Source organism: Pomacea canaliculata, linkage group LG2 (genome assembly GCF_003073045.1).
Source record: "Pomacea canaliculata isolate SZHN2017 linkage group LG2, ASM307304v1, whole genome shotgun sequence".
NCBI classification, from domain to species: domain Eukaryota; kingdom Metazoa; phylum Mollusca; class Gastropoda; order Architaenioglossa; family Ampullariidae; genus Pomacea; species Pomacea canaliculata.
This window is the reverse complement of record NC_037591.1, coordinates 40097106-40123469: the sequence shown is the minus strand read 5'-3', so window position 1 is coordinate 40123469 and position 26364 is coordinate 40097106. Positions and strand designations below refer to the sequence as shown.

At 42.6% G+C, this 26364-nt stretch overlaps 3 protein-coding genes and 1 long non-coding RNA gene across 8 annotated transcripts in view; all 4 read left to right on the top strand.

The window, feature by feature from the left end:
- Nucleotides 1-16212, top strand: part of LOC112556894 (low-density lipoprotein receptor-related protein 4-like) — a 47767-nt gene extending 31555 nt beyond the window's left edge. Inside the window, exons 14-15 of the mRNA XM_025226329.1 lie at nt 12836-12974; nt 14654-16212. The gene's annotated coding sequence lies outside the window, so the exon portion shown is untranslated. The remainder of the gene's footprint in view (nt 1-12835; nt 12975-14653) is intronic.
- The window catches only part of LOC112556888 (low-density lipoprotein receptor-related protein 4-like), a 260038-nt gene that overhangs the window by 140752 nt on the left and 92922 nt on the right, over nt 1-26364 (top strand). The window lies entirely within an intron of this gene.
- The window catches only part of LOC112556893 (low-density lipoprotein receptor-related protein 4-like), a 111344-nt gene that overhangs the window by 50838 nt on the left and 34142 nt on the right, over nt 1-26364 (top strand). The gene's annotated exons all lie outside the window — the stretch shown is intronic.
- On the top strand, nt 20912-25791 carry LOC112556916. 2 transcript variants are annotated; one of them, XR_003097855.1, is made up of 5 exons: nt 20912-21007; nt 23707-23772; nt 24402-24467; nt 24920-25104; nt 25768-25791. It is a non-coding gene; the product is annotated as an uncharacterized LOC112556916 (long non-coding RNA). The 2 variants fall into 2 exon arrangements; XR_003097856.1 differs by having other exon boundaries at nt 20922-21007; nt 23638-23772.

The following is a 26364-nucleotide window of genomic DNA, read 5'->3' as shown; positions in this document are numbered from 1 at the left end:
AAGATGAGTGTTAGGTATTGTTTTGAGTATTCGATACAAGCATAGTATAAAATAGATATCAGGAAACCTATTGTCTATCACTTTTATTGGTGGCTTTCTTAATAGTAGAAAAAGTATATATACACATTTCTTGAGAAAAAAATGTATATAAATAAGGAAAAGACTCTGTTCTAAGTTTTAAAAAAATAATTGATTGGTAGGTACTTCGATCAATAATAAAAAGAAATCACATAAACTAATTACTTTAACATTACTTTTCAAGTCTCTATTCATTTTGTTGACATCATTGATTTCAAAACAAGTTGTGCACATGGCCTGTCAAACACAAAGATAGTCAGACCTAGCAAGGGACCTCATCTTTCCCCATGTGCTGGATGCCATGGATCCTCTGTCAAAAAGGTTACAGCAGGACGGACAAAACGGGAATAGGGTGGGAGGTTTTCACCTTTTTTGACTGATGAGGTTCCGACAAAGACCTGATATCATTTGTGCAGAAAACCATGTGCACAAATCAATGACTAAATATTTTTTTGAAGGCCTTCAAACTTAGAATGAAATAACTTAACATTTTACAGTCCTTTTCAACATTCCAAAGTTTGTTCCACACGATTTTAAAATGTAGCACAATATACACACTATAAAAGCATTTAATGACTTTGTTAATTAAAACGAATCAGACTAAACAAGAGTGTATTACTTCCTAATGTAAAGGAAACATTTTAATCAATTGTTAAACATTGCAAAGATGGAGAAAATATTGAAGGGTGTGAAGATTTAAATTTTGTTTTAAAAAAAACTAAACACCGATATGCTCAGTCCTATAAGGATGCAGTTTGTTGTCAGGTAGTCAACTTTGGAGATGAGCTTTAAATCCCATAGTCCACCAGAAATATGGACATCAGCGCCGCGAGCAGCAGCCAGAAAGACAATGTTGCTGAATTACTCGCCTTGTTCTTTAGGGCTGAAAATAGCAATCCCAGTGAGTGAGTGAGTGAGAGAGTGAGAGTGTGAGAGTGTGAGAGTGTGAGCGAGTGAGCGAGTGAGAGTGAGAGTGAGAGTGAGCGTGAGCGTGAGCGTGAGCGTGAGAGTGAGAGTCAGTCAGTCAGTCAGTCAGTCAGTCAGTCAGTCAGTCAGTCAGTCAGTCAGTCAGTCAGTCAGTCAGTCAGTCAGTCAGTCAGTCAGTCAGTCAGTCAGTCAGTCAGTCAGTCAGTCAGTCAGTCAGTCAGTCAGTCAGTCCTCTTTTTCCTAGCAAAGACACCGTCAAATCATGTGTAAAACTGTGGGTCACCTCCGTTAGTGAAAATGTGTTTACATGTTTGGCATGCTGTTTCTTGTTTGTCGCTGGTGTCGATGTGAGCTGTAGATGTGAGCTAGCCGGCAAGGCAAGGGAAGCTACAACAAATACACTCCTGTTCTCTGCAGTTGTCTCCCCTCGTAGAGCTGTTGGGTTGTTGTAATGTAGACTACTCGTAAGTCCTTGTTAATAAAAAGGATGTCTGTACTCTCCAAAATGTTATGGGTACTTGAAAAGGAATTGTAGGAATCAGCACACAATGTGTAGGTACTAGCAAACAATAAACAAACACAATGTACACGGACTAGTCAACAACATGTCACCAGCAAACAGTCCACAGTCTGTGGGTGCCGGGAACTCAGGTAACTAGCAAACAAAAATAATGTTGGTACTAGAAAACACTCGACCTTATTTTAATCTGAAAAAGCAAAGAAGTAACTGAACTATCAACGACGACCTGCAAGTTAGTAAACAAGATGTCTGCACAAGTAAATAAAGTAAGTATCTGTCTTAATAACAAGGCGAGCAAATAAATAAATATTTGTCTCCTCATTTGTTCTGTTAACACACAGAGAGAGAAAGAAGACTACCCACCACCTGTACTGTTCCTGTTAAAGTCGCCGCAGGTGTGGAAGCCGGGTGGCGGGGGCGGGTGGTGAGAGAAGGACTCGTTGAGCATGAGCATCATGCCGTCTCCCAGGTGCAGATGCACGTGACAGTGCATGGCCCACAAGCCCGGGTTGTCAGCCTTGATACGGATGACGACATAGCCACCCGTGGGTACGTTGACTGTGTCCTTGCGAACGGGTCGTGACAAGAGTAGTCCGGGTACCCCACCCTTGTCCGAGGACCAGTTAGGATCAGCCCACGTGGCGTTGTTGCAAAACGACTCGCCCCTGGTGAGGAAAGCATGGGACAAACCTTGGAGTTATCCCCCTCGTTCTATCTACATTCTGTTACATAACAACTCTTCTAGCTGGAGTTGTCCTCCTTTACTCACTCTCCTCCTGCTGTTGCTGCGACAGCTACTACCTTCGTAACCTGCTTATACGAGTCTACATACACGCACACACAATAGTTGGATAACTGCTCGTGCTTACTTCAGAACACGCTTCACCACACCCACACAGTAAACAATAGGAAATACAAGAAGGTTCTCATCCGTTCACGTGGTGAGGCTGGCATAAAGCATGGCGAGAATAGAATGTAGCAGCAACAGGAGGCTGCACCATCAATGTACAACTACAAGCAAGTGCTGACCTTTGTGGGCTGCCCCTGCAGTCGATGTCCTGGTTGTCAGAGAGAAGAAAGCCGGAGTCATTGTAGGTAGAAAAGCCGGCCTTCACCACCCAGAATGAATGACCATGCATGTGGACCGGGTGGTTCCACCCCTTGCCCTTCCCCAGGTTTAAGAGAACCATTTGAGCGACCTCACCATGCTCGAGGTCAAGGACGCTGGAACACTGACAGATCCGATCCTCCTGGCATCTGGAGCAAGGACAGAGACGATTAGGGAAAGTGAAGCACCTGATGTACAGAAGTTAAAAATGTCAAGAACAGCGCGAGATTTGTGACACCTGATGACATCATTTACTTCACTTGATTGGATTATCTCTTGTTTTGACCAGTGACCTGTTACCTGTTGGGGGGGGGGTGTCACGTGTGTCATTGTTTCAGCTTGATATCTGTGTCAACACAGGTGACACATGATGATCATGGGCTATCTGTGGGGAGCGAGATGTTTCCTGGCTGCTGTGATTAGTGAGTGGTGACCTGAGGTCACTGCTGTGTGCTCACCTGTACCCTTCTCCTGGACAGCGGGAGGTGAAGTCTGTCGGCTGCGTCAGCGCGGACACAGTGGGCAGCAGGAACTGAACGCCGTTCACAGAGGCGGGAGTCTGCGTGTTGCCCGGAAACGCGAAGTTCAGAAAGTAGTCTTTGACCTGAGTGGCTCCCTCCCCGACCTCGGGCTGTGACATGAGACAGACAGCACGGACGTAGGCATGAGACTCGGGCCACGAAACGCCCTCGGCGAGAACAGGACAGACTGCATTGTGTGTGTGTGGGTGGTTGTGTGTGTGTAGGTGTGTGTGTGAGAGAGAGAGAGAGAGTGTATGTGTGTGTGAGAGAGAGTGTGTATGTGTGTGTGTACGTGTGTGTGAGAGAGTGTATGTGTGTGTGTGAGAGAGAGTGTATGTATGGGTGTGTGGTTGAGTGGCGATGCTGGTGAGTCAGCAAAGGTCTAGGATGCCAGCGAGTAATTATATTCTAGAGTGTGCTTACAAAAAGACAGAACAAAGGCTAGTACACGATACAGATAAGGCGATTGGTGCATCATAGGAAACTTTAAAAGCACCTCACATCGTCATTGCCATCGTCACTGTCATCGTCACTGTCATTTTGTTTACCGGCATAGGCTCCGCCCCGCGCAGCTGGTCCACGGTGATGCAGTGGATGTGGTCCTCAGGGGGGTACAGCTTAAAGGGACAGTTGACCACCACACAAGGGGAAAGGACCGAGCAGGGGCGTGGGCTGGAGTAGGATCCTGTCTGTCGCCGAGCCCATAGTGCAGGATGGCCTCCGCCACGTGCCGCACCCCCACCTGTGGGCAGGAAGTGAGTTCGGTTCAGTTGCGCCGCCGCGCGCTGGTGACCTGCGTCACGTGTCACTCACACCTTGCCGAGTCTAGATCACGTGTTCGAGAGATGTGAGTAACAAAACACTGACTCATTGGCTCGCAGTGGAGAGAGAGAGTGTGAAGAAGTAGAACGGAGAAACAGAATGGAGAGGGTGCCAAGAGATCAAATGCAAATACAGAGAAAGTGAAAAAAGAAATGTTTTTACTCCGAGTCAGCAACTAAGCTTATACAGCAGCCAGACACGTGAACATGTACTACATGCAGAGAAAGAGCAAGACGATGTGAATAGCGGATCCACCCGTCTACGAGAGAGAAAGTGAGGGGAAGGTGGAGGATGAAGGGCAGAGAGGGATGTCGGACCTCAAGACTCTCCGCTCGGATCCAGTAGTTGTCGACGTCACGTGTGGCGTTGACCTCGAAGTCGTATCTCTCGCCCGGGGTCACGATGACGGCGTCAGCCAGCACGTGCTCAATGTCGTGGCTATCTGACGCCACCACCGTCAGCTGGTGACCGTCAACAGAAATCTTGAACGGGTACACGGAGCCCGAGTGGATGACACGGAACCTGTAGCGACCTCCAGGGCTAAGCGTAGCAAACACAAGAGAAACATCCAATGGAATGATTGCACGTGTGCTTCTGTCTCTGTCTCTATTTAAATCACTCGAGTTGATGAATGTGTGTGTGCGTGTGCGTGCAAACGTGCGTGCGATGTATCAAACAGTTATGCACCCTGCCAATGTTTAACAACTGTACAGTGTCGCTACCGCTCCCTACCGATGTTATTTCTCGCCCACCCGGGGTGGCGTGCTGGGCCGACTGTCTTTCTCACCTGACATTAAAGATCTCGAGGGGGGCGCCGTTGTGCGTGTTGTTGCTGGCGTCGTGGAACCTCCCGCGGCCGTTGATGAGGCCGGACTGAAAGTAGAAGTTGCTGTACTTGGCCCCCGACAGGTTTCTGGAGGCCGACACCTTCCGTCCCCCAACGTACATCCCGTACTGCATCTTGAGGAAGCTCATGGCTGCCTTCCACTCGTGGTTCCAGTCCTGCACCATCAGCACCACGTCGCCGTCATACGAACGACCGCTTCCTGGCCTCGGGTGCACGATGAAGGGGCCGGCCAGTCCCATAGTCATCTGTCCCCCCATGTGTGAGTGATACCAGTTGGTGCCCGCCGGCTCGGCGGTAAACTGAGGGCAGGAAAAGGTGGACGGCAGTGAGATGCGAGTCAGAGTGAGTGGTACTTGTACATCACAAACTCTAACAGCGACTGTAGACGGTTAGTTACGACAGAGCTCGATACAGTCCGTCCACTGACTACGCTCCGTCTGTCGAGCCACACGACTGACTCCAGTGACAGAGAGACTAGGGTGATACATCACCATGTCACACCTGTATGACATAATAAAGCTGCATACACCTGCTGCAAGCTACCTGATTCTGACTGTCACAGTTGTAGCCTTCCTGCTGATGTAGCTCGTGGTACATACCTGATATGTGAAGCTCTGGCCGGGCAGTATCGGGCACTGCGTTACCATGCCTGCGCCGTCCATCCAGGGTGTGCCCCTCTGGAACATGCCGTGAAAGTGCAGGCTCGTGGTCTCGGACGCCATGTTGTTGCGCACGTGCACACGCACGGTCTGGTGCTCGTAGACCTCCAGGGTCGGGGCGGGGAAACTGCCATTGACCGCGATCACCAGCCGCGGCTCCTGGTACCCGTCCGCTGTAATCACCTGACAGGGACAGACAAGGTGCAGGGTCACAGACAGTCACACACTACTGAGACAGGGTGCAGGGTCACAGACTAGTGGGAGACAGGGTGCAGGGTCACAGTCACACACTACTGAGAGACAAGGCGCAGGGTGTGACCCTGACAGTCAATCACACACTTCTCCTTTAATTGTTTGGAAAAGGAAGCAGCGGGCGGGTGGCGAGTGATTTGCGTGGGTGGATGCCGGCGTCTCCCCTGTGGGACCCCGGGGTATACTTGCCTAGCAAGCATTGTAAGAATAGGGTCCCTGCCATCCAGCCAGGCATGTCGTAAGAGGCGACTAAGGTGGACACCTCACCTAGAGGTAAAATAGGTTGTGGTAGGGCTAACAACCCCACCATGTAAAAAAAAATCATGTTACAGAAACTAAAACAGAGAACTCGTCACAGATGGCGGGGTAATGAAACACACCAGGAGACTGGACTAATGACGGACGACAGCCAAACCCGAAAGGGAGCTGGCGCCCGACAGCGGATTTACTTAAGCCGAGGCAAAAGTTGAGGGTGGGGTGCTGGAACGTCCAGACCTTGTACCAGACTGGCAGGATGCTCCAATTAGTCAAGGAGTTTGACAACTACAACTTGGACATCTGGGAGTCAGTGAGGTCAGATGGACCGGCACGGAAAGAGGAGACTAGCGTCAGGACATACATCTTGTTCTCAGAGATCAGACGCTCAGCACTCTGAAGGAGTAGCTCTACTCCTGAACAAGAAAACAGAAAAGGCACTGCTGGGATGGAAGCCTTATGGACCCAGGCTTTGAGAGCAAGATTCCATTCCAAGTACACCAAGCTGACAGTGCTAGCCTGCTATGCACCAAACAAATGACTCTGAGGCAGAAGACAAGGATGCTTTTTACGATCAGCTCCAGGCAGCCTCAGAAAGCGTTCCAGCCCACGACATGTTGCTCATCATCGCGATCTCAATGCAAGGTGGGAAGTGACAACACCTGCAGGGAGCATGTCATGGCAAACATGGAATCGGAACATCAACGACAACGGAGAGAGACTGGCAGACTTTTGTGAAGAAAACAACCTACTGATTGGAGGCACACTCTTCCCACACAAAGACATCCACAAGGCAACATGGACATCACCAGATGGATCACAAAGAACCAGATAGACCATGTCATCATCAACCGAAAATGGAGGAGCTCACTTCAAGATGTTAGAGCCTACAGAGGAGCAGACATTGCCAGTGACCACACTCTTGTGATAGCCACAGTTTCTCTGAAGCTGCGTCGATCACGAGGAAAACTGGCACGTCAGCAGAGAGTGGACTCTGGCAAAACTGAAAATCCAGCCACTGAAAGGCCTTTGCTATGGAAGTAAAGAACAGGTTCCAGGCACTAGGGAGAGCAACAAGAGATGACCTTAGACGACTTCAATCGAGTCTTACAGGAATCAGGAGAGAAAATACTGGGTTTCCAACGGAAAGAAAGAACAGTGGATCAGAGAAGAGCATGGAAGAAGATAGAAGAGAGAAAGTCAGCCAAACAAAGAATCAAGCAGCACCAGATCTGAACGCCCCTGAAGGAACAACACAGACAAAGATACGCAAAACTGAACAAAGAGGTGAAGAGGATTGACAAGAACGACAAAAGATACACATAGAAAACTGGCAGATTGAAGCAGAAAATGCAGCAAGTAAAATGACCTGAAGACACTGTACAAGATAAACAAACAGCTAAACAACGGGTTTAAGAACAGTGTGTGCCAGTGAAAAGACGTGAACGGTAATGTCGTCAAGGGGAGAGCAGGAAAACTACAGCGCTGGAGGGCACATTTTGAGTCAGTTCTGAACAGACCAGATCCCTCAGCTTGCAGACATCCAGCCAGCAGCTATAGACCTTGACATCTGCACAGACCGCCAAGCCTGGAAGAAGTGACAGCAGCAGTCAAGACAATGAAGAGCGGCAAAGCACCAGGGGCAGATGGAATAACAGCAGAGATGTGAAAGCAGACGTGAATGTGACAGCTCCCAAGCTGACTGAAATCTTCAGGCAAATTTGGGAATCAGGGCAGGTCCCTGTTGCGTGAAGACAGGGCTCATCTTCAAGTTACCCAAGAAAGGAGATCTTGGAGACTGCAATAATGGAGGGCATAACACTTCTTTCCCTCACCAGCAAGGTCTTCAGCAAGATTGTTTTGTCAAGACTGACGGCAACTCTTGAGAAAGACCTCCGACCACAGCAAGCAGGATTTCCCTGGGCGATCCTGCTCCGAACACATCTTCATTCTGCGACAGATTCTGGAGCAGTGCAACGAGTGGAACACACCGCTGTACATCAATTTCATCGACTTGGAGAAGGCTTTTGACAGCATCCACCGCGAGTCCTTATGGAAGATCCTGAGGCATTACGGAGTCCCTGCAAACTTGTTCAGGTCATTGCAATGCCTGTACAGCGACTTCAAATCCCAGTTGTCTGTGACACGTAGCTCACAGACCCCTTCAACGTCAGTACCGGGGTGAAGCAGGGCTGCATTCTGTCGCCGTTCCTCTTCATCCTGCCATGGACTGGATCATGAAGACTTCCACCGACAGCGAGAGGAGAGGGCTCAGATGACCATGACTATGACAGCAACAACAGCACTGGAAGACTTAGACTTTGCTGATGACATTGCCCTGTTGTCACACCGCCACCAAGACATGCAGAAAAACAAAGCCTTCTCAGAAACAGCTGGAAACCTTGGCTTGAAGGTCAGCACAAAAAAGACTAACAGTATGAGAGTGAACGCCAGAGTCCAAGACAGCATCAAACTAAATGGAGAAGAGATTGAGGAAGTTGACAGTTTCACCTATCTTGGGTCCAAAATGTCAAACACTGGGGATGCGGAGGTAGAGATTCGAGCCCGACTGGCGAAAGCCAGTCAGGCCTTTGCCTCACTCAGGAGCACATGGAAGACAAAAAACATCAGCCAGAAGATCAAGCTGAGAATCTTCAAGTCAAATGTGATCAGCACCATCCTTTACGGATCAGAATCTGGAAGATGACCAAAACCATCAGTAACAAGCTTGACGTCTTTCCAAAACAGATGCCTCAGGCGCATACTTAACATCTTTTGCCAAACACCATCACCAACGAAGAACTCCACCGAAAACTGAAACCGAGTCCATCACCACGCAGGTTCAACGAAGGCGTTGCGATGGATTGGACATGTGCTCCGCCAGCAGACAGCAGACCTTTCCAGAGTCGCCCTACGATGGACTCCAGACGGCCGAAGAAAACGAGGCCGCCCAAAGGAAACTTGGAGAAGAACAGTGGAAAGGGAGATGAAAGGAAAGGGCTGGACATGGGGTCACCTGGAGCGGGTTTCAGCCGATCGACATCGGTGGCGGACTCTGGTTGAGGCCTTATGTGCAACCTGATGCACGAAGAGGAATAGATAGATAGATAGATAGATGCCGGCGTCTCCTGGCGGTCGCTTTGTCGTTGATGTAGCGGTGTCACCGACTCTTAAAAACACCTTTAGGGGAAGGTGGTGGTGATGTTCGCTGACCTTTTGTGTCCTTGGCCGGTAAGGGTCACGTGACGATTTTCTCCATGCCGTGCACGTACTTTTGTGCAGGTATTTTTCTTGCTCTCGTTTGTGTTCTTAGTATATAGAATCGCCGGATCTTGGTAGACATCGAGAGGGGCAGCGACCGAGGAAAGATTGTTGTGTGGTTCACTGTTCATGTTGGAACCACTAACCTGACGGCGGACACTTCAAAGAGGACTTTATACATAAGGGCTTGTACAACTAACTCTTACCTTTGAAGGAAGACAGGGTTTAGTGTGTCTAATTGTAAGCTTGTGTAATATTCACATTTTAAATACTTTATTGATATCTATTTTTTAAATGCAAATATTTGTGTTGATATCCTACAATAACTACAGACTTGCATGCGGCAATGTCCGGGTGATGGTGGTGGTGGTGGTGTGTAATGGTGGGGGTGCAGTTTTCCAGTCAAAGCTGTGACAAACTCTTTCTCTCTATCTCTCTGTCTGTCTTTGCAGGTTAAAAAGTCTACAGAAGGCCATGCACGATTGTTATTTGTTTTCCACTAACGGAGGGTGGTGGAGGGCGCCTATCGACCTCGGAGGTCGCGAATTTAACAGTTTGCTGACAGCTTTCAGTTTATGAACAAGAAAACAGTGACGTGGCATAGTTTATGGCGCATGCGAGAGGCGGAAAAGAAAGCCAACCCTGACCGTTATATCGCAGGTAAAATCTTGACATCGATCAGTGAAATCACGCCGGGCACAGCTGTGACCTCCCTGTGAACTCCACCCAACCACACTGTCAACCACACTAAGAAAACATGGACTGGGTGGATTGTATGGATTGACGGCGACCGTCTGGTAGGCCTCCACACAACGGAAAACCTTCGTCCTGCTCTCTGTTCATCTTTTTCTTCTGACTGGCCGGATTGTCATGTCCTCTTTCACATCAATGGTATACCACCACAGACAGCTACTCCTACATCCATTGTCACAAACAGAAGTTTAGAGGAGATAGAAGTGTTTATACTGCGCAATATTGCAGCCTTCTACTCAAGGTGTCTTGACATATTGCTGTACTCGCCGTAAGAGCCTCAGTACATATTAATCACAAAGTCCAAGAAAAAATCAGACATCCTTGTATCTCTAAACGAACATTCGAAGGCGTGTACAAAAATGTTTTGAAAGATCAGTGCTTGTGGAAGCAATGTTTGTGAAATCCGGAGATTTTGACTATAGTATGAAAGACATAAAACCTCAGTCCCAGCAGCAGGGGAGGCAACTCCGTATACTTAGGAGGGAGGGGAGGGAGGGGTGTGCCGTGAAACAAATGAGCGAAGGGGACAAAAAGAGATCGTGAAGGAGTCAAACTATTTTTTACGAATATCTGGCTGAGAAGAATACACACAGTCTATTTGCTGAGGAAGACAAGGAAACTACACTCACACCAGGAAAGACAACTGTGAGAGCCACTGACAGGATGTCATCAGGACAGGATGGCAGGGTGACTGACAGTAAACACCTTTTGTCACACTTAGCCACGGTTAACTGTGCCTTACATGTTGCTGTGGTGGGATGACATCATCTTGTCACAACCCGCTGTGAAAAGCCATTTAAGCGACATTAATTGTATTGGCTTGAGTTCACCTCTGACCTCTGACGGCAACCTCGCTAACCCTTCTTTGCTTTCGTTTCAATGAGTCGACAGTCGCGACCCTGGCACAAGACAGTGTACGAGCCAGGAAGTCTTTTGAAAACACTGTTTGATGTCTGCATTTTCATTCTAAACTATGCTTTGCGACTTCTATCTCATCTTATGTTTAAAACTCTTCCGAGAACCTTTCTTTCTTTTCTCGACTCCTCCTTTCACTCTTTAGAATGTCAAATAAACATTAGAGCACTCTCGGACAGAAGACAAACACGGATGTAGACTGACACGCAGACAGACCGACAACAAGCAGTCAAGCAGTCACGCAGACAGTCACCAGCCAACAGACAGGAAGACAGTCTCACAATCAAGAAGTAAGACAGTCACTACAGACAGACAGGCAGCCAGACAGACAGTCAAGCGGACAGACAACACAGTGGCATAGATTAATACTTTTTCCTTCGGTATAGAATTGTCGATGGTGAAGTTGACGGCGTCGAAAGGGAAGAGCAGTCCGTCCTTGATGATGACCAGGGTGGAGGTGTCCATCATGGTGGCGCGGTGCTCGATGGTCAGCCACACGTCACACACGTCCTGCTCCACTGAACACCTCCAGCCCCAGGTCAAGGCTAGAGTGCTGAGACTGAAGATCAGTCGGCAGAAGCCAGCACCCGCCATCCTGTCTGGCTCCTAGACTGGGTGGCTGTACTCTCGTGACACCCGCAAATACAAGGCGGTCACCCTGTCTAGAGGATCGTTGACGAAAGGAGGAAGAGTGTCATCTGTTATCGCCGTCCTCCCAGCTGTCGGTGCGCCTGTGGAGTTATTGGCTGAAGATGATAAAGGGGAAGGTGGGGGGTGGCTTTAAAAGATTAAAGTCTCAAATCACCGCTAAGTGGAATCTGAGGCCATCAGTACAAGGTGAGATAAGCACTATCACTGTGGGCAAGACGGTGGGTTTGCCGTCCTGCCTGACAATACACGCGCACCAACAGGACTGTAGGAATATCCTGGCAGTAGTTTGAGCAAATTGACAAACACACTCTCCCCGGGTTTCCAAAGACCGGTTCTATTTCTTATCCTTTCATTCTACCACCGTGCAGGATCGCAAGCTATGATAAGAAGTAAGTCTGTCTTGTCCTACCTTCCTGTCCTGTCAGTGCTGTAGTCCCTTGCGGCAGATTGTGTAATCGCTCCTTTCAGCCTCACCTGTGTAGGTGTGTGCGGGGAAAACTGTTTTCAGCTGGTAGTTGGGTGAGATAACGTGTCCTGCTACACGTCCGCCTCGACGGGAGATCATTTTATTGCCACCGGGCCTGACACACGATTCTTGGGTGTTTTGTTCAGGATGGAAATACGACACCTAAGTGTTTCAAAACTGACAACAAAATAAAAGGCTGACGACGAATACAAAAACATTCCAGCGAGAGACTCCACTAAACTACAGCAGGTCAGGGTCATAATCATGTGGCTGACGGCTCGCCACACCTCACTACAGGTGAGAGTTCATAATATGACAGAGGGGCCACCACACCTCAGCGATCGTAAAAATATATTAATTTGACGGACGATGTGTACCAAGGACTTTCTTGCCACAAGAAAGACTACCAGGAACAAGAAGGAGTTATCTGTCTTTTCTGCAGTCTATGGCTGTTGTTGTAGATAAATATTTAAAGTACAAGCGTTTAGGGGACTTTAATCGGGGATGGTGCCGTTCACATCCAAACATCAACAGTGGTGAGCCCGGATGGCAGCGACCACCGGCGAATATGCAAACAACTATAACAACTATAACGCCCGTAATATCTCACTAAAGAAAATAAAGAAAGTTGTTTAAGACTCACACAGAATATGTTGTTACTTGACCCCACCCCCCAACCAATGTTAATCTTGTCATCGCCAATCGTTTTCCCCAAAGAGTAGATGATGTCGGCATAGATTATCAATAAATAGATGATTGAGATCGTACATGTTTGTGTTCTGGGATCATGCTTTGTGTAGATGACACAAGCTATGAACAACCTGTAAGAAAAAAATGCAGTACTTACATTACACCGACGGGTTCTGACTCCAATTCGCCTCATCAAGAAGAACACGAATATGATGACTTGAATTCCTCCCATTAGCCAATGCCTTACAGGTAGGTTCACCCAGCACACGGTCTTATCAGGTTTCAAAAATTAAAATACAGTCATTTTTAAAAAAAATTTTCTTATCACCTTATTTATCGTGTAAGAAATAGTTTGCAATCCAATAAATAAATATATGGAAATAGTTGAGAAATGATTATAAAATTTTAAATATCAAAATTCTTTAGAAAAGGCCCAGGAGAAAATTGACAATCGCTCAACTAAGCTTCTCATGTCGATAGACAAAATAAGCAAACATAATTTTTCAAATAACAAAAAGTAAAGACACAGTTTAACTCTATATGTTGTTAACGCATATGCTGTTAAATATTTAGTGCATTAATAATTAGCACGAGAGGAAAGAAGAATTTATTGTTTTAACTTTTATCAGTGGGTGTGCATTGATAATCAAGCAGTAGAACATTATAAGCTTTGACATCGAACTAATTCAGATGTCTTTACAACCTCACAAACAATGAATATTTAGAAAATATTTTTATGCCCTAGCTCTTGCTTAAAAAAAATAAATAAAAAACAACATTGTACTGCATCGGATTTTAGTGAAGCTACATTTTTGGAAAAGAAGTTGTTTCTCAGAAGGGATATTCTTGTCTGGACATGACTGTACCAAACCTCAGAAGAAAAGAGATCGTTGGCGGGTGGGTCTCGTCAGCCACACACTCACAAAAAATCTGTAAAAAAAAAGACAGCAGTAGTTCTACCAGCTTCACACCCTCCTGGTCCAGTCCGATTGTTTCTGGGTGGTGTTGCTGTGTTGTGATTGAGAATGTCAGTACAGTCCACTCTCCCTCCCTGCCCTTTGACACTGGACCACAAGTCCAGTCAGCCTGTGAAGAAAGTAAAGTCGTTGTGAGGCTTTCATGGTTGGGGACACTACATTGTTTTACATGCTGAGTTTATTTGAGTCGATGATACACTAATCTGAACTAATTTCTCTGTTATCAAATGAGCGTATGCAAAAAGGCACACAAGTGTAATGCAAATGAATATATATATATAGCGAGTAGAGTATTTGTAAAATAAAACTCTCAAAGTTTTGATTTTCTTCTGTGATAGTTGCTACAAAAAGAACTTAAACGGCTTTATTAAATTGTGAGGTTATAAAATTTACTGTAAATTATTTTCTATTACAAATACATTTATTGCAGAGTATGATGTTAGACAAAATCTCTCACGCTACCGTTTGCACTAAGGTGGTCGTTTACTAAAATATATTAGCAGTATTTTACACAAATTCATTTAGAAAAAGTCATTTTTTCCTGGGTTATGTTAAAATTTTCTTTGTGTATGAATTAATATAAAATATGATTTTCCAGTAATTTTGTAATCAAAGTGCAAACATCTTTAAATATATAACTTATAGGTTTCATGTAGTCTCTCTAAATCGGAGTTGGTGAATGATATCAAAACTGTGACCGTGTGAATATTTTATTTTATTTATTTTCATGGAACCACATGCTGGTTGGCCACAGGCTTATAATTGAAGGGCACAAACACCGTCAGTACACATCAGCGTGTAATTGTTCTAATTGTTGTAAATAATAACAATAATTTAACATCATTTACAACATAATTCTAAATAATTAGTCTCCTGTACTTTGAAATCTGTTTGTATTATATTTTTATTTTTCTTTCATGCAAATTCTTCTATTTGTCTCTTTTCCTACAGGAGCGGACACAGCAGAGCCAGGGATTTCGTAAATCATAGATGAACAGTAAGCTCACAACAAGACTCTGTTCTTTTACTTGACGACTCTACGTTGTATTATATGGTACAGTTGTGTCCTTAGTCACGTGTGATAAAGACTCTTCTGGCTCCAATGAACAACAAAACATTTACTTTAGACCGAACCGCAACGCGGAGCAATCGTTGTCAGCATCGTAAGGGGAGGGCAGCACGAAAGTGAGGCTGACACCATTGCCAGGCAGACCCCTTGACTGGAACCCTCAGGGGAAGAGGAGAGTTGGGAGACTAAAGAAGACATGAAAAAGAACAGTAGAGAGCGAAGCAAAGGACATCAGAACCTCATGGGCCAAACTGATGGGGGTTGCCCTATAGCTGGTCCGCTGGCGAGGTGTTGTTGTGGCCATATGATCCTCGAGGAATAACAAGAACTAATCGAAGCATTCTTTAAGGGCATGACCTGTTGCTAATGAGTAGAGTCAGGGTCTTTGGTTGTGAGAATTGTAAAAATTCATTTATGATGTCATTTCCCCGAGCTTTGTTTTCTTCAAGCCTTTTTAGGCAATTGCCAACCTCACTCTCAGATACTTCAGTGTTCAGATAGTAATTGCTAGCTTCAGGTAAGTGCACAGGTAGATCAGTCTCAAATGTTTCATTACAAGAGTGGTTTATCTTCTTAAACGGCTCTAACAGTTCATTGCAGCTCGGGATTTCCTTTTTTCATTGTTATTCTTGTTTAGAGTGTTCCAAAATGCCTTTGGGTCCTTACATCTTAGATACCTAATTTTCATAAACCATTTTTGCTGCTTTTTTGTGTCTTTTCATGCGGCAGCTGGAGTAAAGCCATGGCTAAGTTATAGGCTTTTGACTAGAGACATAATATTTCAAGGTTGCTGGCATGAGAGAATAGACCACAACTGCTAGCACTATCCACCATAATATTACATACCTCTTGGGTTAGTGTATCAATCTTGTCTGAGTCTACTTCCTCTTTTTTGTAACAACTCATTAACTTTATTTGTTAGCTGGCTAATCTTGTTAGAATCTAGAGAACTAATAAAGTCATCTTTCATTCAACTTTTCCATTTGGTATTGTAATTCTTCTTTACATTTTTCTCACTGAGAATCAGAAGTACTTTGGGTTAAACATTTTTGTTTGGATAAAAGTTATGCTACATGCTTTGTGTTTATAGTGCATCCTAGTTTTCTTTGTGCCTTTGCTTGAAAAGATTGTCTGTGTTTTTTGTTTTGGTCAAGTTATCAGATAAGGGCAAATCATGCAAAACAAAATGTGAAATGGCACACCTAAAAAGCAAAATCATCGTTCACAATAGTAGTCTATCAACTGATAAACTGGCCATCTTTGTGTTGTAGTAGTATCAGCAGTAGTAAGATCCTTACAAAGTGATTTGTTTCTGTAATATTGGTTTCAATTCAGTGTATAAACACATTTTTTGGTGATAAAATCATAAATCTAGGTTTTGGTAAAATGTTTCCATACACACAAGTGCCAAGTAAACAAAGTATATACAAACACCCAATTTACACATTTAATGTCAAAGATAATGGACCTTTTCAAATGTATAACACTTCACCTTCAATCAAGCCATGTGGCTTTCCAAAAACAAATAGGCTGATATAATATTAGCATAATTTGTTAGCAAAACCTATAGCCCAAATCCATCACACCAGACTACTGGTGCCAGTGTACATAAAATCCCACCATTTAAAATTAACTTGCCCAAATGTTGCAGATTTTTTAAAAAATAGTTTATTGACAGTACATTAGGCATTATTATAGTATGCAAATGGAAAAACGATATAACCTCAATACATGTTTTTTTGATGACATACCCATGCAAACTTAATGTTTCTTTTTGTGTAAGATGGAGAGTTTCTCAGATAATAATACTCAGATGAACTTCACAACCTTTAAGATCATTCCCAGCCTGAAAGAACTCATGTGACCCTCATGGGACCCTGGTGGGAAGAAAGTTGGAGCCCCAGTGGGATTTGAAAGAGGGACCCTAAGGGGACCGTTTAGGGAATTCCCCGAGTTCCCTTGTTTTCCCACGAAAGACGCACCCACCTTCCCACGAAAGCACCATTGCATACCCACCTATCGCCCATGAAAATTCGTATTTCCCACGAAAGTCCCATAAACTTCCGCACTCCCACCCCTCTTTTGCTGCATCCCTCACCCTACCTCACACTTTTACTTACACTGGTACACAGGCTGACACACCATGAAGAAAACATTCAACAGCTTTTCAAAATCTCTTCGTTTCCTCACAACGCATAAATAGTAGGAAAGAGATATCATTAAACAATTTTATTATTTACAACAAAAAACATTTTTAACAGATTACATATTTTAAAGCATTAAAAATATTGAACATGAAACAAGCATTCATCCAATTATTTACATAAAAGTTATAGTCAATAATTTTTTTAATCCCATGAAACTTATTTTTGAAATAATTATTTATAAGAAAAAATCCAACAATTTATTTACATAAAAGATAGAAAAATATGACACCCAAAATCGATCCATGAGTGGTGGAATCCCTGTAGAAGAAAAGAAAAAAGTCAGTTAGAATATTTTGATTTTTGCTGTGTAAGTAGAACTAACCTCTCACATAGATGAAATCTTAACTCTTTCTTTATGCACTCAACACGGGTGGCTGATTTTGCCCGGCTCGTTTGTTTACTCAGTATACACATTGGGCTGATGCATTTTTGTAAGTTTTTAGGCCTTTACAGCTCATGGTTTAAAAGATAAACTTAATAAATAAGATAGTTAAGGCATTTATGAACACAATTATCTCCCTTATATGACGAAGGACATACGTTTGAACGAAAGTCTCGCCGACATTCTACACTATCTGTCCTTTTCGAGACATTGTGAACATGCATCTGAAACGTCGAATGACAAAAGAAAGAACATCCCAGATGATATTCCTGCTTCAGATAAAGGAGAATTTGACCACGAATGGTGTAAAAATGGTTTTCATCTGCTCCCGAATTTCGGGCCACGCCATTTTTGAAATGTGTAAAAAGACTTTTTCCAAATTTGACTTCGTCGCTGTCAAATATGTCCATCAACCAAACTACATTCTCTACTTCGCTGGCAGCCGCCATTTTAACAGGCGCCCAAGGGTTTCACAGAGTCTCACAGGTGTGAGTGAGCGCCAGCGTTACTGAACGTAGGGCAGGTGCCTTGCAGCACGATGGTACTTCTAGCTTGCTCAACTCCCCGGGGAGGGGGGGGGGGCATTGGTGTTTTACACCGTGCCAGCAACTGAGGCTATATTACGGCAAGCAGCCAGCCCTGTAAACAGATACCACGTGCAGAGAAAGAACAGCGTGCCCGAGACGAGAAATGAACTCTGGGCAGCAGCAAACCTTCACTGTATTGGTGACAGGCGCTAACCGTTGCGCCACCGGGCCGCTCCCGGGGAGGGGAACAAAAGACTGTCACGAGCCGCTATTTCCAGCGGACCAAAGGCGGCACAAAGGACTGCTCAGTCTCAAAGCTTTAATGCCATACCCAGCAGGTTCAGTTCCCGGTCCGAGAGAAGAGCGCTGCCTTACGCCTGCTATTTGTATGTACAGCTTGGGTACTACGTCATCCGCTATTTGTACTGTACAGCTTGGGCACTACGTCATCCGCTATTTGTATGTACAGCTTGGGCACTACGTCATCCGCTATTTGTACTGTACAGCTTGGGCACTACGTCATCCGCTATTTGTACTGTACAGCTTGGGCACTACGTCATCCGCTATTTGTACTGTACAGCGTGGCCACTACGTCATCCGCTGTTGCTGTCCGTCTCGCGCCGCTCGCGCGACCACGAGTAGGGTGGAAGGGGATGTGGGGTGGAGGGAACAGCACTGCCAGCAGTGCGGGAGGACACAACGGTCGTTTTTCAATGGAATTTTTCAATTTTTATAAACATCAGCAACAGAGGTAGTGTTTTAAAGTAAGAAAAGAATCATTTACTTTTTCCTGATTGCTTCCTTCTGGTGCGATCGTAACTAAACATAATTTCAAACAGTCGCCACAGTCTTATATTCAGGACAAGTCTATCTATTGAAAGACATTCCAGCCAGGAGCTGGGGCGTGCGACAGTAGGTTGCTGCGTGTGTCGTGCAATGAATAACCGTCATTACAGATAGGAAACAGGATACAAGACACTGGGTCATGAATAGGGCAGCTACGAAACCAAGCTAAAAAAAAAACCGGCTAAAACACGGTGAATTTATGTGATTCATTAAGAAAACACGGTAAAAACATGACATGCGCATAGCCTTACTTTAAGGTACAAAGTCTGATGAAAGTACACTAATGTTTTGCATGAATGTTTAACATGCATGGGTATGTTTATGTCAGTGAATGTCTGACACTGTGCTCCCTTTACTCCCGTGTACTGGCTAACGCTTCGTTCCGCATCAAAAGAGTTTGCGGGAACTGATAGGTAGCGTACACCTAAAGCAAACACTGTAGTGGAGCTGTCTTTGCTTGTAAACCAGAAATCCAAGGAAGTAACGCTCTGTTTGATTTCTGGCACAGCCATTTGTAATCAGCCATTTGTAATCAGCCATTTGTAATCAGCCATTTGTAATCAGCCATTTGTAATCCGCCATTTGTAATCAGCCATTTGTCAGCAACCATTTTTGTCCTGACAATCACAGTGTCAGCTCCTAGGATTGCGCAAAGTTGTTGAACATTAGCAGTTTTGCTTGATGCGGACCAAACAGCTTGACTACCTACATAAATGGCAACCCTGGATGTGTAAAACGACTAGTTGAGTGATGTCCCCGGTATTGTTGGTACAATCAAAATAGTTCTCATGGAAAAACCGGTTGTAATGTCATTACCGGGAAGCTACCGGATATAGGCAATGGAATATATCAGATGTATCCATGTTTACCCTGTGAGGGTGCAGACAAGTGCGACAGCCAGTAATGTTCACAACCTAAAGACCAAATTGCAGCCTCTGTTAGGCATCGTGAGGCTGGAGGAGACGACCAGCGTCCAGAAGGTGGATCTCGCCCTCGCCGATCACGTCGGCAATAACAGTGGGAGCCAGGCTACACGATGGAAGAGCAAGGAGAATGAAAATCATCGCCTGACACGTCTGGAAGAACTGAATGTTATATCGCGTGAATTGTTGAAATAAAATTCACTCGATTGAAAGCTTGAAGTGATCCAAAAGCAAACAATTTTTCTTTAAATTTATTTGACCAGTAAGATAATGAGAATGGCAAAGATGACGACGCTGATGATAATGATGATAACAACGACTACAATAGTGATGACAAAAGTAATTATTACTATTATTAACTATTATCTAATCCCAAAATGTCTTATATCACTTCGACCCTTTACCCGGTTTCATTTCCCAAAATTGCATGTGAGGGTACAATGAGACTCTGACTAGTCAATAAAGAAACGAGGAAGTAACTCTATCCGGTTTTACCTCTCTGTCCCCCTCTGCTTCACTTCTTGAGGTGAAATCAAAAGCGTGGTAGTAGGAGGTAGAGAGTGGGGAAAACATTCACCTTAAGAACTTTTAAAAAAACCCACTACTCTACTTGTAGGACGCATACACTAGTTCCTAACACAAGAATAGAACAGTTAGTAAGTTCTCTTTGTAGCTTTAGATAAACTTTGTATTAATTAGTGCGGCTGCTAATCTCTTTGCTTTTATTAACATATTTATTTGGATATTCAGCTTAAATTTTGCAGCAAAAGTAAAAATAAAGGTGGTGGAAAATATATAAAAAATAAGACAACACAAAAGTGTTACATTATCTAATAAAACTATTTTAATTTTTAGGCTTTGAAGCTCAGAATGTCATTGGTGAATTTATTACTGACTTTTGTATAAAGCTGATAAAATACACTTTAAAATTTACAGTGATTACTGTCACCGTTTGTCAACATTTCAAGATTTATCTTCATATTATTGTATGAAATAAAGCAGAAAGCTGTGGTCCTGACTAAAAGAAACTTAGCCTCCGAGTGTCAGGACTCCAGTCCCAACCCTTCCACCCTCGATTTCTATAAACCCTTTTCATTGGGATTTTCATAGACAAGGTATAAGCGCCAAATAAAGCTTGTTCAGCCGAGTGTGGCGTTGCCAGGGAAGTACTGGGCTCACAGCAAAGGTAACACTAAACGATTGGCTGATTGCCTTTATTAAGGACGTAGATCACAAGTGTCTGTGGAGCCAAGGACCAGAAGACTGTTGGAATCACAGACAAGAAGTCCTGCTTGCAAGTCCCTCGGTTTATGCTCAACTGGACAGGTTAGCATATCGATGAAAAGCGCAGGTAAGTTTACTGATGAAAAATATTCAGAAGTTTTAGGAAGGTGTCTGTGTGTATGTGTTCAAAAGCTAAACAAGAAAAAGAAATAGAGAAACTGTTAATCCTCATCAATGCACATTATTGACGACTTTGCATTCGTGATAATGTCGGCAATGATTTTCTGGATCAAACGGTTGTCACGTTCAATGTTAGAAAGTAAATAAAGTAATACTGCTCCTAAATAAATGTTGAACATTTTTCTTTTTTATAATTTTCATGTAAATACTTGGAAAAAAGAAAACGAACAGAAATATCTCCTTATAAAGTTATTTTTACTTGTTTGGGTTACGTTGAGTGAAAAAAATTAGGTTGAGTGATTTGGTGTCGGTTTTTATTGTAGAATGACTCAGAAAGCAAGAGGTCGAGGTCAAGGTTATCATAAAACACTCGCTATTGGCGAAACATGCTTTACAGGCTAAACAAGAACAACATTTACTGACTTGTCCGTGGCTGCTCAAAGTCTGACGGTCTTCCTTGTTAATTATCGTCAGCACGACAATCATAACTAAGGTTCAAGGCATATTCAAGGATGATAAGTTTGTGGCGACTGTTTGAAAATTATATCAAGTTACGATTGCAGCGTACGAGAGCAAATGAGAAGAAATAAATAATTCTTTACTTTCTTTAATACCACTGTGAATTGCTTTTCATCCATTAGTAAAATACGACTGGAGAACATTTCACAGGGTAAAGTTAAAGGTAAAGGTCATCACCTAACCTTTTGAGGTCTTTGGAGTGTGGCTGTGAGGTGCTGCCTTACCTTCTGCAACCCTCTATGGAGTCAGGTACCCATTACCGCCAGATGGGTCGACTTGGAAAGTTTGCTGTGTGTCATGGGATAACTTAAATGGCGAGGTACCAGTTACCCTATTTAGGGTCTAGGGTGGTTTGTTGGCAAGCCTAAGCACCTGATGTAAGAAAAGGCAGGCGTATGTGCAGTGTAACATGAGATAGAGGTGGGAGGGGAGACAACCTCAGTGGTGACAGTAAATTTGAACGCCAGCGCTCTAACCACTCGGCTATCCGCTTCATAACTGACAAGATTCGCGCCGTTGCATCTAGTCTTACATGAAATATATCAATTAATGAAAGGGTGCACCTGGTGCGCACCATACAGAGCAGACAGAGATAGCTGTTTAAAAGGCATACTCAGCATGTGACAAAAAGCTGTCCTGAGGTTCCTGTAGTCTGTCACCGCATACTCAGTATTCATAGGTATTCTCTCGCTCTCTTTCTCTTAATCGCTCTCTATTCTCCTCTCGCGCACGCATAGATCGTGCACACGCACACACTCTACAGGTCGCAATTAACAATAGTTAAAAATGAAGTTAATAACGTAAAACTTGATTTTGTCGTTTTTTGTTCTTTGTTTTGTTTTTTTCTTTTGTTTTGTTTGTTGTTGTTTTTTTTTTTTTTTGGGGGGGGGTGTTGTTTGTTGTTGTTTTGTTGTTGTTTTTTTTTTTGGGGTGGTTGGGGGGATTTTTGTTTTTTTTGTATTTTTGGTGGTCGAATCACTATAAAGATGATTAATTTGTGTTCGAATCCACTTTATGGGTTGTCTGTCAACAGAAGTGTAATCAGCTCGCGTGGTAGTCGAATCGGCAATCGGTGGAATCGTATTGTGCTAACGGGTGCCCACTAGTAGTGTTGTGGGACACGTCTCGCTGTGCTTAAGTGAATGAATGAATATGTAAGGGAGGAAACTACTGAAATATTCAGAATTGGCTCCAATATGGATTACATCCCTTTACCCTCTGAGAAAAAGGAAAACAAAAGTAGACCAAACAGATACTGTTATATTCGAAGGTAGGCAAGCTTGAGCTGATAAATGCACCATTTTAGCAGTAGTTAAATTACTCAATTATAAATTACTCTAATTGAGTAGATTACTCAATTCAAAATGGACTTGTACTCCAACATCGTGAATTATAAGAAAATAATAAGTAATATTTAAATCCTAACGTCTATTCTAATAATATATGTCATTGGCAGAATACGTTGGTATACATTGTATAAAAAAATTTTTAGATCAACTTTTAACTTTTGGCCTAATTTCGATGTTCTTTCTCTTCCCATACAGTTACGATCTTTCATTATATTATGGAATGCTTAAAATTGTGTGTTTAGAGCAGTATAAATATGAAATATAATCCTATATCCAAAACTGCCATAAAAAGGCATGAAATGTGTAAACAAAGTATGTGCTTTGTGCACGGACATTTAGATACCCGAAATAAGCAAACGGAAATCACCATAACGACTGCACCACAATGTATTTCGGTCATAGGTCACTTCACTCCAAAATCATTTCGTCCCACACCAGAAGTCAATTCGTCCCACGTAGCTCTATTTCGTCCAAAGACTAAAGGTCAAACATTTCTTTCTATTATCCTTCTGACTTACACCAGACAACCCTGCGAAACTTGCATTTAATTACCAAAAGATATAAACTAGAAAAACTTAGAATATTTTATTACAATGAAGTAAGAAACTGCAAACATGTAAAATTTTTATGGTATTGATATAAATTTAAATCTTGCACAATATTTTAAAAAAATTATTCGATTTTATCTGCCGTTGACTATAATTTGCAGCTTTTTGATAAAATACCAAGAAAGATTCTTCAAGACAAGTGTGATTATCTGTCAGTAGTATTCTTCCAGTGTTCAGCATCTTCTTGGAGAACGTTATAGAAGACTCATCCGTAATCCACATCATTAAGATATAAAGTTAGTTTTTGTGCTTTATTTTTATTGGTTTTTAATGAGTGTCTTTAAATTTATTTTGTCCGTATTTGTATAAAATTGTTTGGTTTGTGTAAAACTTAGTTGTTTTCCCTGTTTAAGTACGTGATTGTGTCTGTTATTCATTATTACTTTTGAAGCGCTTGGTACCCAATCGAGCCACACATCCACACACACAAAGAAACTAAAAGCACAAGCAGTAAAATTAGAGTTTTCGCTTCAAGAAACGTTAGTTTTGTACAGAAAAAAATAATGTTTGAATTAACAATATATAAAATACATTTTATTTGTTATCAAACACTTAGTTAGCCTTTCAATAAAATAAAATCATAATACACACGAAATTAGGCATGCTTGATGATTACCGTGTATAGGAAAATACAGAAATCTTGATAAATATCACTGAAACTTCCTAAATTTATTCACGTCTTCTATCTTGTGGTGGTGTATGTATTTTTTTTTTTTTTTTTGGGTGGGGGTGTTCCATTACGTCTCTGTGGTACCCGAGCCAGTACCCGCCTGATCATATTATTCCACATGTATCAGACTAAATCATCGGTAGGACGACTTTAAAACGGATAATCAGGTTATTAATGTTTTGGTTTTCATTTCAGCAAACGAGATGATCACTCCTCTTTTTTTGTTTTCCTTCACACTTGGAATTCATCAACAAGTGCAAGGTGATTACTAGTAAACTCAAGTTTAGAAACGATTTGAAATTATGTAGAAATACACGTGTCTGTCTGTTTGCTTAAATGTATTTGGTTATTTTATTAATTAATTGAGTATTTTATCAATACCGACTGTCATATGTTAAAGTCAGCAAACAGTTTATATACACACACACAGGTAAAACTACTAATAAAAACAAGTGAGCCGGATGTACGTGGTGTGCAATTATAAATATAAATATTATTATCATAAGTATTAGTAGCTGAAAAGGGTTATTATATTCTTCTCTTATCATTTCATCAAAGATATTAATGACTTTTCGCTTAAGGTTAGCTTAGTCTAAAATCTGTTTCCTAGCTTTGTGGCGGTGAATTACACTTCACTCACTGGTCTCTTATTGTAAACACATGACTCTTTTTAAAATAATCCTTTATCGTTTTAATTGATATTTGTCTTCTAGCTTGTGGTGGTGAATATAATGCTTCGTACGGTTCCATTACGTCACCATTGTACCCGAGTCAGTACCCGCCTGATCAGGACTGTGTTTACATCATCAGAGCACCAACAGGATATCGGATCACCTTGACATTTCTAAGCTTTGAGCTGGCAGCTGATATTATTGACTGTAAGCAGGACTATCTACAGGTATAAAATATAATTAAAGATTTAGATCTTTTAGTTTACTTACTGTAGCAACATGAGTAATTCTCAATTTTTTTTCCGATGATTCCAAAGTATTTGTTTTTTCTCGCACTTCTCGCGCATTCACGTCTGAGTTGATTGTTCACAAACAAACAACAGGTTTTGTCTATACTGATTCGATTAGAGCGTCGTTTGTCAAGGTTTGTTTTGTAATTAATGTCATTAGCATCTATGAAGAAAGTTGTTAAGGAACTGGTGAGGCTCAATATTATTTACTTTAAATTAAGTAAAGATTAATACCAAATACTTTTTAAAGTACACTTCCTCTGCTATTGACACGCTTACAAATATTGACAAGAAAGAAACAAATGTCAAATCGTGGTGTATGTTGGGACGGATACACATTGTCACTGACAACACTCTTTGTCCCACAAGTGTTCTTTCTTACAAAAAATTTGTAAGTGGCTTTCTCTACGCGGGAGTTTGTACTTATTGGAAGGGAAAGGGTGATAACTCTTACAAACACTCAGCATCAATACATAAACATGACTTTATCCAAATATCATATTAAAGCCATGAATGACTAAACTCTTCCTGACGTTCCTTGTTATTAGGGACATTTTTCTACAATAATTCACAAAATTTAACTTACGGTTCTTTTTGTAGATTAGAGATGGCGGCTCAGGGACGTCTCATCTTTGGGTATCTACTGCAACACCACAGGGTACACCAGACGATCGACATCAAACACATGTGGATCAGATTCCGTTCTGACTCGTCTCAGTCCGCAGGTGGCTTCCATGCGAGCTACACTGCAGGTGGGAAAAACCTAAATCTTCTGTACAATATGTCATGAATGTTTTATTACGGGTGGATACACACTTGTCACATGATCTGGTAGACGTATAATAAAAACTAAAGAAATTAAACTAAGAAAACTATTCAAAACATGATTCTACTTTCAAGAAATTAGGGTTATGTATAGCTATATACAATGTAAAATCATTTTATGAATAAACACATTCTTTTTCTTTGTTTAAATCACTCTACCGTCAAAAATAAACCCTAATGTGTAAGAAAACTATTCAAAACATTATTCTACTTTCAAGAAATTACAATGTTAACATATATGCAAACAATTTAAAATCATTTTATACAGAAAAACATTGTATTTCTTCGTCTAAATTACTCTATCAGTCACACAAAACGCTAAGCTGTAATGAAAGCAAAGTAATTTTAACCACGGTAATTCTCCAAACTGTT